This window comes from Lathyrus oleraceus, chromosome 1 (genome assembly GCF_024323335.1).
Source record: "Lathyrus oleraceus cultivar Zhongwan6 chromosome 1, CAAS_Psat_ZW6_1.0, whole genome shotgun sequence".
In the NCBI taxonomy this organism is placed as follows: domain Eukaryota; kingdom Viridiplantae; phylum Streptophyta; class Magnoliopsida; order Fabales; family Fabaceae; genus Lathyrus; species Lathyrus oleraceus.
In genome coordinates, this window is record NC_066579.1 from 120114284 (window position 1) to 120132024 (window position 17741).

At 40.4% G+C, this 17741-nt stretch overlaps 1 non-coding gene across 1 annotated transcript; it reads left to right on the top strand.

Annotated features, from left to right (window-relative positions):
• The first annotated feature begins 418 nt into the window (after positions 1-418).
• Positions 419-522, top strand: LOC127115971 (small nucleolar RNA R71). The gene has a single exon (XR_007800967.1). It is a non-coding gene; the product is annotated as a small nucleolar RNA R71 (small nucleolar RNA).
• Positions 523-17741: the final 17219 nt, after the last annotated feature.

Genomic DNA, 17741 nt, shown 5'->3' on the forward strand with positions numbered 1-17741 from the left:
TATTAGAATAAGGATTTCCTTGTGTATAATTGACATGGTATGGTGTAGTTCCAGTTAAGATTTGGCTATCAGTGGCCTTAGTCCTTGTATTCGACAAATTTTGCAGTTTGGGGCTACAACAACTACAATGGCTGGAGTAATTATAGTTAAATTGTTGATCTTTTGGGTAAGTTCCTCAACTTTAGCATTTACATGATCAAATCCATTGACTTCAAACATTCCTTCTTTCTATTGGGTTTTCTCGACTTGAACTCTTTCAGTTCCCCATTGGTAATGATTCTGAGCCATGTTTTTGATAAGTTGGTAGGCTTCCTCGAAAGGTTTGTTCATTAAGACTCCACCAGCAACAACATCTATGGTCCTTTTGGTGTTATATAGTAGACCATTATAAAAAGTATGAATGACAAGCCATTGTTCTAATCTGTGATGAGGACATAGTTTTATCATATCTTTATATCTTTCCCATGCATAGAAAAGTGATTCTCCTTTGATTTGTTTAAAAGTAGTTATATGACTAAGAATATCTTTCCCATGGTCTGACTATAGCCATGCTCTGGATCTATCTCTTAGGGAAAATGGAAATAAAATAGTATAATGGCTTATGGACTTGCACCATTACTCTTTAATGTGTCTGCATACTATACAAACACTGATAAATGAAGATTTGAGTCCTTAGTAGGATTTCCAGAGAGCTGGTTCTGTTTCACAATTTGCACTAGAGACGGTTTCAGTTCAAAAGAGGTTACCTGGATTGCATGTGGAACAATGCTTGAGTGCGATTCGTCCTGAGACGAAACTGCATAGTCCTTGAGTGGAAGATTATCAGCTTCAGCCATGGGTTCAAATATGGATCTAAGTTCATGCATTCAGCATTTCAGATGAATGTAACACTCGATTTCAGGGATTATTTGTTCTAACATCTCTTTATGAGAGCGAGTGTTTGGCATACAACCGATAAAAATAAAATAAAATGCCTTAATCTATACGGCGTAACAATTGAGTTACGATGTTGACTAAATAAAAGTCTCCGACAGTGGCGCCAAAAACATGATGTGCTGACTCGTGTGGTAGCTTATCCGCAAGTGACAAACTTTATCAAAGTAATACAAAAGATACCGAACACATAAAGACTTTTCAGTCAACTTAACCGCTATCTACAATTGCTATATAAATTTAAGGCTGGTCGATTTTTGTTTGCTTGAGAGGGGGAATAAAATTAAAGTTTATTTTTGAAAATAATTAAAAGCGAGACTGAAATATAATTTCCAATCACTCCTCTAGGCCTCAATAAACCTTTGGCGTTTATTTTGGTTTTAAAAATAGTTTTTGAAAAAAATTATTAATTTAAAAACACTGTTCACTTTCGCGCAACCCATGATATGTTCCGAAACCGTAAAAGTCATGTTGTTGCTCCACGTATTACAATTTCGAAACAATTTTTGAAAAATAATAAATTCTAATTAATGACTAAAGCGTTGTCGTTGTTTTTAGAAATTAAATCCTATTTTTGTGATTGGGTGGCTGGTCTCACACTTTCGCGTTGTTGACTAGTACCTGAGTGTTTTTGCTTTCGTGCAAAACCTTTTAATTTAAAACTAAAAATCAGAACCGGAAAAATAAGTTAATATTGAAATTATACGCCAATTTGATTTACCGAGTCCCGTCGGAACGATAGTCCTCACATCCTGACTCTTAGGAATTTTAATCAGGCATAATTGAAACAAAACTCATAATATTATTATTATTATTATTATTGCAAAATAGAAACATGAACATGATAAAATAATGTTATTCAAGGTAATACCACAAACTAGCATGGTATATATATATATATATATATATATATATATATATATATATATATATATATATATATATATATATATATATATATATATATATATATATATATATATATATATATATATATATATATATATATATATATATATATATATATATATAAGTGCTACTAACAAGTGATGGTGATAAGGGAAATTTAGAAACAAAAATAGTAACAATTAGCATGGGCATAAAACACTTAAAAATAGAAAAACAATATTTAAAGCTTGAAGTAAATAAGTGTAGGAAATTTAAGAAGAAAATACTTACGATAAATAAATGAAGTGCAAGGAATTAAAATGGGTGACGTGGTAAGTGAGGGGGCTATGGCGAGCACCATGCCCCTGTGGCAAACACTACATGTAGAAAATGTCACTTTTGAGGTGCTTCATGCTTATGTGCTTTTTTTCTTCACTTTTGGGTCAATTTTGCTCCACTTTATCTCATGTCAACTCCAAATGGAGAATCTCTGCAACACAATCAAAATACAAATATAACACTACATATAAACACGAAATGGATATAAAACATATAAGAATGCATGTGAATCGAGTCAGAAAATGCTATAAGTTTCATGGTTATCAATGAATCAGTTGGTTGGTGCTTGTGTGTTCAGTAAGATCGATTTGCATTCGGGTTATCATCATATTCCTGTGAAGCTGGAACATATTCTGAAGACTGTGTTTAGAAGAAGGTATGGTAACTATGAGTATTCAATGATGTCATTTGGTATAACTAATTTGCCTGGAGTGTTCATGGAGTACATAAATAAAATATTCCATCCATACTTAGACCAGTTTGTGGTTGTTTTTATCGATGACATTCTGATATATTCCAAGAATGGTGAAGAGCATGCATAAAATATGAGAGTCGTGTTGCAGACTTTGCAAGAGAACATGTTGTATGTGAAGTTGTCCAAATGCGAGTTCTGGTTGCGAGAAGTGAGTTTCCTTGGTCACGTGGTTTCTAATGGTGGTATTTTTGGGGATCCATTGAAGATAGACGATGTGTTACATTGCGAGACTCTAAAGTTTGTTACATAAATTATAAGTTTTCTTGGATTGGTTGGTTACTACATGAAGTTTATCGAAGGCTTTTCGAATTTATCATTGCCTTTGACTTAGTTGACTTGAAAGGGTCAAGAATATGTTACGGATATGCATTGCGAAGAAATTTTTCAATAGCTCAAGAGGAAGTTGACGTCTGCTCCAGTTTTGATTTTTCTGAATCCAAGTGAGTCATTTGTGGTGTATTATGATGCTTCAAATATGGGTCTAGGTGGTGTGTTGATACGAAATGATTAGCTTATGGATTACACTTCTAGATAGTTGAGGATTCATGAAAGGAATTATCCTACACATGATCTCGAGTTGGCAGGTGTGCTATTTGTGTTGAAGATTTAGAGGCATTATCTATTTGGCTCCAAATTCGAGGTGTTCAGTGATCAAAAGAGTTTGAAGTATTTATTCAATCAAAAAGATTTCACTATGAGGCAGAAGAGATGGCTTGAATTCTTGAAGGATTATTATTTTAGATTGAGCTACCCTCCTGGTAAAGCCAATGTTGCAACTGATGCGCTATGTAGGAAGTTGTTACATATGTCGATGCTGATGATTTGAGAGGTAGAACTGATCGAGCAATTCAAAGACATGAGTTTGGTGTGTGAAGAGACTCATAAAGGTGTGAAGTTAGGCATGTTGAAGTTGACCAGTGGTATCCTTATAGAGATAAAAAAAAGGTCAAAAAGTTAATTTGGGATTGGTTGACCGCCTCGTGTTAACCAATCAAGGTAAATGAGATGATTTCAGGATCGACGAGAATGGTGTGATGAGATACAGAGATAGGGTTTATGTACTAGATGTGCCAGAGCATAAGAAGAGTATTCTTGAGGAAGGTCATATGAGTGGTCTGAATATTCATCTTGGTGCTACTAAAATGTATTAAGACTTAAAGAAAATGTTTTGGTGGCCTGGAATTAAGAAGTAAGTAGCTGAGTTTATTTATGCTTGTTTGACTTGTGAGAAGTTGGAGATTAAACATTAGAAGTCATAGGGTCTGATGCAACAATTAAGTATTCCTGAGTGGAAGTGGGATAACATTTCCATGGATTTTATGCCAAGTTTGCTAAAGACGACGAAGGGATGTGATTCTATTTGGGTTATTATGGACATAATGACTAACTTGGCTCTGTTTATTCTGATTATGATCAGTTATCCTTTGCAGAAGTTAGTTGAGTTGTATATTGATAAGATTGCTAGTTTGCATGGTATTCTGTCGAGCATTGTTTCATATAGAGATCTAAGGTTTACAACGAGGTTTTTGCAGAGTTTGCAGGAGGCCTTGGGTACTAAATGTAGCGGTAAATTCATGACCATCGAGCTATCGATTAACTCAACATCAATAAAACCAGAGTTGCCACCACGCTTTTGTTGTTTCCAAAGGAAAAGGTAAAAGTACGAACAAAACCCAAAGATAAGAAGTTTTCAAATCAAAACTAATAAAATATCAGAGATTACAGGTAAGGGGGTTGGTTACACAAAGGGAAGGTATTAACATTCAAAGTGTCCTAGGTACTCCTAGGGAGCCCTTTTTGTGTGCAAGTGTTTTAGTTGAAAAAAGATGTTTGCTAAAAAATAGAATGAGGGGATGAGAAAAGAATTCATTATTTATATTTTTGTGTTTGACAAGACCTTCGGTCTTATACCTACGTACCAACATAAAAACGAGGGATCAAAACCTCGTAGTTCATGGTAAAAATTTCAAAGATGGGTGGATTGATTTTAACAAAAGCTTAAAGATCTTTTGTTATCAAAGGGAGAATACTCAACCAAACATCCACCGATAATGAAGGCTTTATAACATTTAAGAGGGAGGACTCCAACTTGGATTCAATCAACAAGTATGTCACTAACCCCTAATAAATGGAAAGTCTTACAATCAATATATCATGGAATGAGAGAATTATATCTCAACCAAATATAACACAAATCTAAATGCTTCTTTTTTGAAAAGTTTAAAAGAAAAAGGCATAAAATGGGCAAAATGATTAGATGAGGTTGTTAGTTCTTTTTGTCTTTTTAAAAATAAGGTCAATATGATTAAGTTTATTTACAAGTTTGATTAAGAAAATATTTTGAAAATCAATGGCATAAGGCCAAGGTTTCTACTCATTAAAACAAGTATAAGTTGAAAACACAAGCAAAGAAAGTTTTGAAAATGAGGGAGATATTTTGAAATTAAAGAAGTAGGAGGAGATGGAGGGATTACCCTAGACAAGATTTAAAAGTTTAGGGTTGAAAAGATCTAACCAATGGGAAACATCCATAAAACAAAAGTGTCAGATAGAAACCCATTTCCTTTGGATTGTCAAGCAAGCAACAAAGCAATAATCATCCAAGCAATTATAAGAAGACCAATGGTATCAAATAAAGATAACCAAAACATCCAAGCAAGCACTCCAAAAGCAAGCGGTCTTCAATGTATCATATGAAATATCCCTTGAAACATACTCAAAGAGAAATCATCAGATAATATCAATAAGATCAAAATAACAACTAGACACAAAGAAAGAGATGTATCAGATAAACCAAAGGAGTTATCTCTAGCTTGTATCAGATGAGTGACATTGGCCAAGAAAGGTCTCAACTAACGGCATTGGCCAATTATCTTCCATAGTTCAGGGGTGTTGCCTACTCTAAGTCCAAGGATTCAAATCAAGACATAGACAGAGGTCCAACAGTCCACCAATATTTTTTTTAGGGTTTTTGTTTTTATTAAGTATTTTAAGGTCCTGATACCTGTAGCACCTCAAATTTGCACCTCCCATTTTGTACATACATTTTCATTTTAGGTCATTAACATTACATTGTCCACTGCATAGCATTGCATTGTCCATTGCCCAAGTGCAGTTCTTCAGTCAAGACTGGTCAGGAGATCCAGTTGAGCAAGCAAGCAAGTGCATTTCCTATTGAAGCAAGGCCCTAGGGTTGGATCATTGAGTTCATATGACCTAGGGATCATTTTGAAGTGGTTTGACCAAAGATTGGATGTTCAGAAGTCATCGGTCAAGATGCAATTCATCTGAAACCCTAGAAAGTTAACCAAAGTCAATTGTGCATGAAATCATGGATTTGAAGGTGGGAGATGGTTAGAGAGGCCTCATTCATGTCCATACAAGTCTCATTTGACATTTCAAACATCAACAATGAAGAATTTGAGGTCAGATGAAAAGTTCCCAAAAATAGTAAGTGACCTGTAATTTGAAATTGCCAAAAATGGAAAGGTCTTCTCCTCAAGATTACATGACCAAGCATGCTTCAAATGAAATTTTGTCCAACATGAAAGTTGAAGATCTTGCTCTCACCTTTCCAAAAAGTCCAAGAACATGAATTTCTCAGGTGTGGTTGGAAAGTTATGGATCAATCATGGTCAAGTCAATTTGAACTTCACAAGTGCATAACTTTTGAACCAAAAGGCCAAATGAAATGGTTCTTTTTGCAACATTCTTGTTTTAACATGAGCTATCCAAAACATACATAAAAAATCATGCATTTCCATCACAAAATTTTGGCATTTTTCATTTGAATTTTGGAGGGAAAGTTTAAATTCAAAAACTATGCATTGTCCACACATTCCATCATGTGCATTTGGCTCCAAATGGATTTTTCAGGTGAATTAAGCACATAATTGTGCACTGTTACATTGCTTTAGCTTACATAAGGTGAATTGAAAAATTTGGCATAACACTTCATTTCACTAATACACTTGCATTTGGCTAATTGTGATTAGGAGAATCATTAACAGCTCATATATAAAGATAATCATAACAGAAAACAGGGTTAACACATCATTTGGTTCAGATCTAGATCCAATTCACCAAACTTCACATTTTTTTTCTCTCAACTTTTCTTCGATTTTCTTCACAAACCTTGCTGTGTTCTTGGTTAATCTATGATCCACAAGCATTTTTGAGCTGGATTGAAGCAGGATCAAGAGGATTTCGAGCTGGTTTTGGAACTGTTGCAACATTCATCCACCCATGGCAGTTGAAGATTTGAGCAGGATCGTGCAAGATTAACTTCCAATTCTTCTTCCATTCATTCATTCAAGAGCTGAGGCGCATCTATTTTGACCTTGCCAAGCCTAAGGACACTGATTCCAGTTCTGCATCTCTTTGAAGGTTAGGATTCGAATCTTGTAATTCTTGAAATCATGATATGCATGTGATAGATCTTCCAACACTGAGTAGTTTGAGCTTTGTTTCATTAAATTTCATCAAGAAATGAATGAGTTATGTCGAATCTAAGTTTGATGCATGAATGTTCTTGTGCTCGAATCTTTTGATATAGTTAGAATTAGCTTAAATTGAGCCTCGATCCATGATGTATGATGAAAGAGGAGTGCAACGGTATAAGTTTTGTCAATTTCTGTGCATGAATGTTCTTGAGTGTATGAACATGTATGAACACGTATGAAGACCTAGGGTTTTTCGTCCAGAATTGCTGTTTGATCTCTGCCGCGCCTGTTTGCATGAGCTTTGGTGTTAATTGCCATGTATTGGACCACGTGTGTCCCATGTGTCGAAATGATTGGTTCTGAGCGCATAAGCCTTGCCACATAGGCTTTAATGAAACGGCGCGTTTCATTGTTAAGCGCCAGGTTTAAAATGCAACACGGTTCGATTCTTTGCTGAAGCAATTTCCAAAAGGCCTTTGCATTATTTTCACATTTATTTCATCCATGTTCATGCTAGTTCTTCACATGTTTTTTTTATTTTTCCAATCACTTTCAAAATTCATATCTCCATGTATATTAATCCAATTGGCCTGGGATTTTTTGCACTGTGTTACTTATCATGTCTACTATTTTTTGATGATTTTTACAGAAATTGTGCATGCATGGATTTTAATGTTGCTTAGGGAATGTGTATACATGTGATATCTTGTACCTTGGTTGCCATTTTGATTGTGAAATGATGAGTTTTGATCCAATGATTTTGAAACTTCGCATGCTTAAACTAGACACCTTTAGGGATTTTTTGGTATAGAGTTTGCATTTTTCTCATTTCTGGTTGTGGAGATATGCTTTGGTTAATGTAAGTGTGATAATGTGTGTCACACCTTTGCTTGCTTGACTTGTGGATTTTCATTACCATGCCATTTAAATGCCAATTGATGTTATGTTTTGCATGATGATACTTATGGATGTTAGGATTGACCATGAATTTTTGTGGAATTTTTGGATTCAATTTGGATTTGTTTGAGATTTTCCTTTCTGGCTTGTCATTTGTGGACTTTTGAATAGTCATGAACTTAGATGATTTGTGAAATGCTTGATGTTTATCATATGAACTTGAAATTTTGCACATGTGTTCTAGACACTTTGAAGTTTATTGTGGCTTTGGTTTGATGTCCATATCATGTTTGGATTCTGTTTTAGGCTTGTGCTAAGTTGATGTATGAAATTGTGCCTTAATTGAGCTTGTTTGTGCATACCATGACTTGATGAATTTAATTGCCATACTTAAAATTGTGCAAATGCCTTGATTTTTGGTATGATGATCATGTGATGTATGCTGTTTAGCCTTGATTTTTCTTGAGATTTATTGAATCACTTTTGAGTTGATGTGGATTGGTTCATTCTGTTTGCTTCAATGAGCTTTCAACTTGCATGCTTTGCCTTATGTGACTTGTGAAATGATATTGGTTGATGCTATTGATTTGAGACCACTTGGATATTGTTCTTAATTGATTAAGCTTGATTCTTGCCAATTTTCATGTTCTGTTTTGAATTAATTCTCCCTCTTTGACCCTAGGCCTTGTCCTAGTGGTTTGTGCTTATGTTTGAGCTTTGTTTTCAGGATAAGGAGCATATGGTCATAAAGGAGATTGATTCACATTTGTTTGATTGGTCTATTTGGTTGATGTTGATTAACATTGAGTTGTCTTGTAGGTGGATTAGCTCCTTTGAGTTGAGCTTGTGCTTTGCCTTGGTGCCTTGATGCTTGTCTGTTTAATTGTGTACTGTTGACTGTTGACCACTAGTCTGTCTGTTTGACTTTTGTTGACTTGTATACTGATTGTGTTAGATTGTTTTCAGGTACCTTAGTTGCTATAGTTCCTTTGTGAACTTGCTTTTGCTTTGCTTGGTTGCATAAGCACTGAGGTATAACTTCTCTGACTTCATGTAGTCTGGAAGACCTGTCCTGTTACTTGGGCAGGCACCTGTCTGAAGTCCTCCTTAAGAGGCAATGTTTGTGGTTGTTTATTTTTGTCCCCTGTACATATCAAAGGCCTCCTAATTGAAGAGGCATTGGCAGATACAAGAGATGTGTAATCCATCTCCTGCTATTCAGTTGAGTCATCCCTTTGCTCACACAACTGGTGTTGATGCATTGTGGATAGTAACCCAAGATCTTTGTTAAGTCAGTCATGAGTGTAGAAGGGTTCCAACTTCTGAACCCACACTTTCATCTGTCTGAAGCTCTCCCAGGCCAGGGATAAGAGCTGTGAGGCACACCCCTCACTTCCTATTTCATCTGCTTCACCCTAACTCTCAATGTTAGGGTTAAGAGCTAACATCACCCTATTACAGTGGCTTGTTTGTCGAGGTTGACATGACCCCTTGACTAAAGCCTAGCCTTGTGTGAGCCCCCCTGTTTGTATATAGTGTGTGTGCTTGCTTTGTGCTTTTGATTGATTGTGATGTTTAGGATAGCTTGCTCCCTGTGCAAGTTAGATAGCAACCTTAACTTAGGGATGATATGCATGATAACATCTAGGCTCGAGTCGTAGTCTCCCTAGTTGTGTCTCCCTTTGTATCTGGTTAGGCTAGTCCTTTGTCCCTGCGTAGGGGAACTACGTCGCCCTGATCCTCATACCAGATGAGGTACGTAGGCAGGAGATGAGCTGATCTCTCCGGGCGCCTCTTTTATTTTGTTTTGTGTGTGTTAGGAGATGGATGTAAGACCAGCGATTGGCATTCCGTATCCTCTTGTTGTGTGCTTGGAGTCCGATGTAAGTCCAGCGATTGGCAGTTGGTTTCCAGTGTGTGTTTGGTTGGTTCGGAGTCTGATGTAAGTCCAGCGATTGGCATTCGGTTTCCATGTTTGCTTGTTTGTGTGGAGTTTGACGTAAGTCCAGCGATTGGCAGTCGATTTCCTGTGTTGTTTTACTTGGCGTGCGTTAGCCGAGCTACGAGTGATCTGATTCTTCTTTAGTCCGAGAAGATACGTATGCATAGGATGCGACATCCTAGCGAGCACGTTTCCCCCTGTCTGAACTACGTCGACTCTGATGTCTATGTCTGATAGACTACGTAGGCCCAGGATGCGATATCCTGCCGAGTTTAGTTTCTTTTGTTTTCCTGTGTCTCTTTCAGCCAGTTTTAGATGTTTGTTTGAGCATCGTTTAGCAACCATTTTCCTTCCTTTTGTGCGTGGATCCCGTCGAGTACGACGGATGCGTAGGGGTGCTAATACCTTCCCTTCGCATAACCGACTCCCGATCCCATTCTCTTTGGTCGCGAGACCATGTCTTTTCCAGGTTTACTTCGAGCGTTTCCTTTCCCTCTTTTGGGATAAATAACGCACGCTGGCGGCTCTGTTGTTTTGTTTTCCCGCCGGTTTTTCGCGTAATGCGACAGCTGGCGACTCTGCTGGGGATCAAAGTGAAGTTGACCTCTTGCTGGTCCATCTTCCCTAAGCGAGTCTCTCCTAGCGCTCTCTAGGTTGGGGTTTATGTTGCTTGTGTTGCTCTATTTATTGCATTCATGATTATTATGTTGTATATATGTGCATATCTGTTTGCATGCATCATACTATCATTGTGCTGATCCTGTACAGGTTGGTCCCTCTGTTTGGGGTGGGTGTTCTGAGTGGGGCTAAAACCCAGGCCCGAGTATACACCTAGGATTAGTGTGGTCTCGCGTTTCCTCACTTGCTGTATCAGCATGTTGTTGCGACGTGTCACCACAGCCGGACGAGGTTCATTTGAGAGAGTCCTTCCGTTTGGAGTTATTCCACTCAGGTTGGGTGATCTCATCTGAGCTATTGACTTCGGTGACCGTTCTTTCCTGGATCTTTGGTTTAGACGATCTTAAGAGAGCTGCAACGGCACACCCGAAAGGGCAAACCCGTTGAGTATCTTCACCTGATTGTTGAGACCACTGTCCGCCTTAGGATGACCTTGTTAGAATCCACCTGTGAGGGGAGGGTTTGATTCTTGCAAGTACAGTTTCTGCCAGTGATTCTGTGATGGTGATTATGGTTAAGTCGGATTTATGGATCTTTATTTTGAGACGCCGGAGGTTTGACCCTGGTATTGATCAGAGGGTTCCGTTTATTTCGGATCCCTGGGCTGAATTTGAGGGTACTTGCTCAGATGTTGACTTGGGTTCAGAGGACTTTGGGTTTCAGATGAATTTGTGGTTCCAAGTTCGAGCCGAAGCTTTGATCCTGTGCCGCGAGATGCTCAGCCGACCAGTCATGGCTTCATCATTTGCATCATAGCATGTTTATTTTAAAAAATAAATAATAATAATGCATGAAAAAAAGTTAACCTGCATACACATCACGCACATCATACACATATCATTTTGCATAACAGGTGTTCTTGTTCACGACTTCTCACTCTGGTTCCTGTCCTAGGCAGGATAGCTGATCGAAGACCGCACCGGTATTCAACCAGACTCAATCAACAGAGAAGTATGGATCAAGTTCAGACGGAGTTGGCTGAGATGAGGGCAAACATGGCCCAAATTATGATGATGATGCAAGGGGTTACACAAGGTCAGGAGGAGCTTAGAGCCCTGGTTCAGAGACAAGAGACCGTGATTCTGCAGTCCAACCGCGCGTCGCCGGTGGGTGTGCCTGTTCAGGATAATGTTAATGTTGCTGCTCCCGCCAATGACTATGTTATGGGTGAAGAGTTAAGGGGGATCAGAATTAACGGACAACCTCTTGCTGCAGAGACTGTCAATGCCAGAGTTGCTCGGGCTCCAGTTCGTCATCCTGCTCCGATTGTTGATAGACAAGAGGACATGTTCACACTGCTGAGTGAAGATGATGAAGTTGCTGGAAGAGTTGAGGATAGGGACCGCAAAGTTGACGCCCTCGCTGAAAAGATTAGAGCCATGGAATGTCAGAATTCTTTGGGTTTCGATTTGACCAATATGGGCCTGGTAGAGGGGTTGAGGATTCCCTACAAATTCAAGGCACCCTCTTTTGACAAGTATAATGGTACTTCTTGCCCTCGCACCCATGTGCAGGCTTATTATCGGAAGATCTCTGCTTATACCGATGACGAAAAGATGTGGATGTATTTTTTCCAAGATAGTCTATCTGGGGCTTCCTTGGACTGGTACATGGAACTGAAGAGAGATTCTATCCACTGTTGGAGGGATCTGGGTGAGGCCTTCTTGAGGCAGTATAAGCACAATATGGATATGGCACCCAGTCGGACTCAACTGCAGAGTCTTTGCCAGAAATCCGGAGAAAGCTTCAAGGAATACGCCCAGAGGTGGCGTGAACTGGCTGCTAGAGTTCAACCCCCTATGCTGGAAAGGGAGTTAACTGATATGTTTATTGGTACTCTTCAAGGTGTTTTCATGGACCGGATGGGAAGCTGCCCATTCGGTAGTTTTTCAGACGTAGTGATATGTGGTGAGAGGACAAAGAGCTTGATCAAAGCTGGTAAGATTCAAGATGCTGGGTCCTCGTCGTCCAAGAAACCTTTTGCTGGGGCACCTCGCCGTAGAGAGGGGGAGACTAATGCTGTGCAACATCGCCGAACTCCGAACAAAAATCAGTACCGTCAGGTTGCTGCAGTGACAATTTCGGCACCTCAACAACGTCAACAACCGCAACAACAGAGAGTTCAACAACCAATGCAACAACAACAACAACAGCAACGTCCGTATCAGCCAAGGCAGAGGATGCCTGATAGACGTTTTGACCCGCTGCCAATGACCTATGCTGAGTTACTGCCTGAGTTGCTCAGACTAGGGTTTGTTGAACTGAGGACCATGGCGCCGTTGACAAAACTACCACCTGGGTATGATGCCAATGTGCGTTGTGACTTTCACTCTGGTGCTCCGGGGCACCACATTGAGAACTGCACGACTTTCCATCATAAAGTCCAGGACCTGATTGATGCCAAAACTATCAATTTTGCTCCTGTACCGAATGTTGTTAACAACCCTATGCCGCCACATGGTGCGCACCGAGTGAATAGCATTGAAGGGGAAGAAGCTAAGGATCTGATTGTCAGTGTTGAAGATGTTCAGACTTCTTTGTTGATTGTTAAGGGCCGTTTGCTGAATGGGGGTGTCTACCCGGGCTGTGATCAGGGCTGTGTTGATTGTGCTGAGTCTGAAGATGGTTGTGAACGGTTAAGGGCCGGTATCCAGGGTTTGATGGACGAGGGTTGTTTGCAGTTCAGTCGGGCTATCAGAGATCGTGGGTCAGTATCGACTGTCACTATCTTTTTCAAACCGTCTGAAGGACGTGGTCAAAGGGTTGTTAGTGCGCCTACAACAAGTGGTGCTCCTGTTACCATCTCTGCACCAGTAACCGCCAGCAATTCAACAACTATTATCGCTCCGGTCATAAGGGTTGTTGACAGCCGGGCTGTACCGTGGAAATATGACAAAGCCTACCGTAGCAACAGAAGGGCTGAGAATCAGATCAGACCAGCAAATCAATCTCCAGTGACTATTGGTGTGCCGGTGAGAACTCTTGTGGTTGCAAGTCCAGTTGTGGACAACGTTGGAGGGCCAGGAGGATTTACTCGCAGTGGACGTCTGTTTGCTCCACAACCTTTAAGAGACAATAATGTTGAAGCTTCTGCCAAGGCTAAGGGCAAACAAGCTGTGGTTGATGAAGAACCAGCTCAGAAGGAGGTGCCTGAGGGTTCGTTCGAGAAGGATGTGGAGGAGTTCATGAAAATTATTAAGAAAAGTGACTACAAGATCGTAGATCAGCTTAATCAGACTCCGTCCAAGATTTCAATTCTCTCTTTGCTGCTGTGCTCTGAGGCACATCGTAACGCCTTGTTAAAGATGCTGAATATGGCGTATGTACCTCAAGAGATTTCTGTCAACCAACTAGAGGGTGTGATTACCAACGTGAGCACCAGGCATGGTTTGGGGTTCACAGACCTGGACTTGACGCCTGAGGGTCGTAATCATAATAAGGCCTTGCATATCACCATGGAATGCAAGGGTGCTGTTTTGTCTCACGTGTTGGTAGACACCGGCTCGTCGCTGAATGTGTTGCCCAAGCAAATTCTGAAGAAGATCTCTGTTGAAGGGGTTGTGCTTACTCCGAGTGACCTGATAGTTCGTGCATTCGACGGATCCAAACGGTCTGTTTTTGGTGAAGTCACCTTGCCGGTGAAGATAGGTCCGGAGGTTTTTGATATCATCTTCTATGTTATGGACATTCAGCCCGCTTACAGTTGTCTGTTGGGGCGTCCGTGGATCCATGCAACAGGGGCAGTTTCGTCAACTCTTCACCAAAAGCTCAAGTATGTCTGGAACGGTCAGATTGTGACCGTGTGCGGCGAAGAAGATATCCTGGTGAGTCACCTATCCTCGTTCAAATATGTAGAGGTGGATGGCGAGATCCATGAAACTTTATGCCAGGCATTCGAGACTGTTGCTCTCGAGAGGGTGGCGTTTGCTGATCAGAGGAAGCCGGGTGCTTCGATTGCGTCTTACAAGCAGGCCGAGGAGGTTGTTGACTCTGGCAAAGCTGAAGGCTGGGGTAAAATGGTAGATTTGCCTATCAAAGAGGATAAGTTTGGTATTGGCTATCAACCTTTGCAAGCGGAGCAGGGTGTCCAAGCAGGTCCGAGTACCTTTACCAGCGCTGGGCTGATGAATCACGGTGACGTCTTTGCGGTCGGTAGTGAAGATGGTGACAGTGATTGTGATCTCGACAACTGGGTTCGCCCGTGTGCACCAGGAGAAATGATCAGCAATTGGACGGCAGAAGATGTGGTCCAAGTTACTCTTCAAACAGAGTAATTTTCCTTTGTTTTTTCATTCTGCACAAAACCCTACGTTCTTCCCAAGGCGTAGTGGTTCATTGTAGGGCTTCATCATGTTTTAATGATTTATCATTAATAAAGGACGTTTTGCAAACAATTTTGTGATCCCTGTCTTTCTATTTTTGTTTTTTATTTTTCAAAAAAATAAATGGCAATGTTTTTGTTTTTGTGACTTTATTGAACTCTTTTTCTAAAACAAAGCATTAAACATGCAGAAGTGATTTCACGGCATCTACTATGAACAATTTTGTTATGGCTCAGTATGATTTCAATAATCCCATCTACCAAGCTGAAGAGGAGAGTGAGGAAGATTGTGAACTCCCGAAAGAATTGGTTAGATTGTTGAAGCAAGAGGAAAGGGTCATCCAACCTCATCAGGAGGAGTTGGAGATTGTGAATCTTGGTACTGAGGACGCCAGAAGAGATATCAAGATCGGGGCTGCTTTGAAGACAGAGGTCAAGAGCAGGTTGATTGAGATGCTGAGAGAGTATGTGGAGATATTCGCCTGGTCTTATCAAGATATGCCTGGGCTGGATACTGATATTGTGGTGCATAGACTACCTCTCAGAGAAGATTGTCCTTCGGTCAAGCAGAAGCTTCGCAGAACGAGTCCTGACATGGCAGTGAAAATCAAGGAAGAGGTTCAGAAGCAGTTCGATGCTGGTTTCTTGTCAGTGGCAACTTATCCACCGTGGGTGGCCAACATCGTTCCAGTGCCGAAGAAGGATGGCAAAGTCAGAATGTGTGTCGATTACCGGGATTTGAATAGAGCGAGTCTGAAAGATGATTTCCCATTACCTCACATTGATGTATTGGTGGATAACACGGCTCAATCCTCGGTATTCTCTTTCATGGATGGTTTCTCTGGGTATAATCAGATTAAGATGGCGCCAGAGGACATAGAAAAGACGACATTCATTATACCTTGGGGCACGTTCTGCTATAAGGTAATGTCATTTGGGCTGAAGAATGCCGGTGCTACCTATCAGAGGGCTATGACGACTCTCTTTCATGACATAATGCACAAAGAGATTGAAGTGTACGTGGATGATATGATTGCGAAGTCGCAGACAGAAGAGGAGCACTTGGTTAATTTATCAGAAGTTGTTTGACAGATTGAGAAAGTTCAAACTGAGGCTGAATCCGAACAAATGTACGTTTGGGGTGAGATCCGGGAAGCTGTTGGGTTTCATTGTCAGTGAGAAAGGGATTGAGGTTGATCCAGCAAAAGTCAAAGCTATTCAAGAAATGCCTGAACCGAAGACAGAAAAGCAGGTTTGTGGGTTTTTAGGGAGATTGAACTACATTGCAAGGTTTGTATCTCACCTAACTGCCACATGTGAACCGATATTCAAGTTGCTTAGAAAGAATCAAGCAATCAGGTGGAATGATGATTGTCAGAAAGCTTTTGACAAGATAAAAGAGTATTTACAGAAACCTCCAATCCTGATTCCTCCAGTTCCAGGGAGACCGCTGATAATGTACCTATCAGTGACCGAGAACTCGATGGGGTGTGTATTGGGACAGCATGACGAGTCTGGTCGAAAAGAGCATGCCATATACTACCTTAGCAAAAAGTTTACCGACTGTGAAATCAAATATTCACAGCTTGAGAAAACTTGCTGTGCTTTGGCCTGGGCTGCTCGCCGACTGAGGCAGTATATGTTGAACCATACTACCTTGTTGATTTCTAAGATGGATCCAGTAAAATACATCTTTGAGAAGCCGGCTCTCACCGGACGTGTTGCCCGTTGGCAGATGATATTAACAGAGTATGATATCCAGTACACGTCACAGAAGGCCATCAAAGGTAGTATTTTGTCAGACTACCTCGCCGAACAACCGATTGATGACTATCAGCCTATGATGTTTGAATTCCCTGATGAAGACATCATGTATCTTAAGATGAAAGATTGTGAAGAGCCTCTTGTCGAGGAAGGACCGGATCCTGATGACAAGTGGACACTGATGTTTGATGGGGCTGTGAATGTGAATGGTAACGGTGTTGGTGCAGTGCTTATTAATCCAAAAGGGGCTCATATACCTTTTTCTGCCAGATTGACTTTTGACGTCACCAACAATGAAGCTGAGTATGAGGCTTGTATCATGGGGATAGAAGAAGCCATTGATTTGAGGATCAAAATGCTTGACATCTATGGAGAGTCCGCTCTAGTGATCAATCAGGTCAATGGAGATTGGAATACCAACCAGCCGCATTTGATTCCTTATAAAGATTACACCAGAAGAATACTGACGTTCTTCAAGAAGGTGAAGTTGTATCATGTCCCCCGGGATGAGAATCAGATGGCTGATGCCTTGGCTACTTTGTCTTCTATGATCAAAGTTCATTGGTGGAATCATGTGCCACATGTTGCGGTGAATCGACTCGAGAGGCCTGCGTATGTGTTTGCAGCCGAGTCTGTTGTTGATGAGAAGCCGTGGTACTATGATATCAAGAACTTCCTCAAGAGTCAGGAGTATCCTGAAGGTGCGTCGAAGAATGACAAGAAAACCCTGAGAAGGCTAGCTGGAACCTTTTATTTGAATCAGGATGATGTGCTGTATAAGAGGAATTTTGACATGATTTTGCTCAGATGCGTGGATAGACACGAAGTAGACATGTTGATGCAGGAAGTGCATGAAGTTTCGTTTGGTACCCATGCTGGTGGTCATGCAATGTCGAAGAAATTGTTGAGAGCCGGTTATTACTGGATGACTATGGAATCTGATTGTTTCAAGTACGCTCGGAAGTGCCATAAGTGTCAAATTTATGCTGATAAGGTGCATGTACCACCAAGCCCTCTGAATGTCATGAACTCGCCTTGGCCGTTTGCCATGTGGGGCATTGA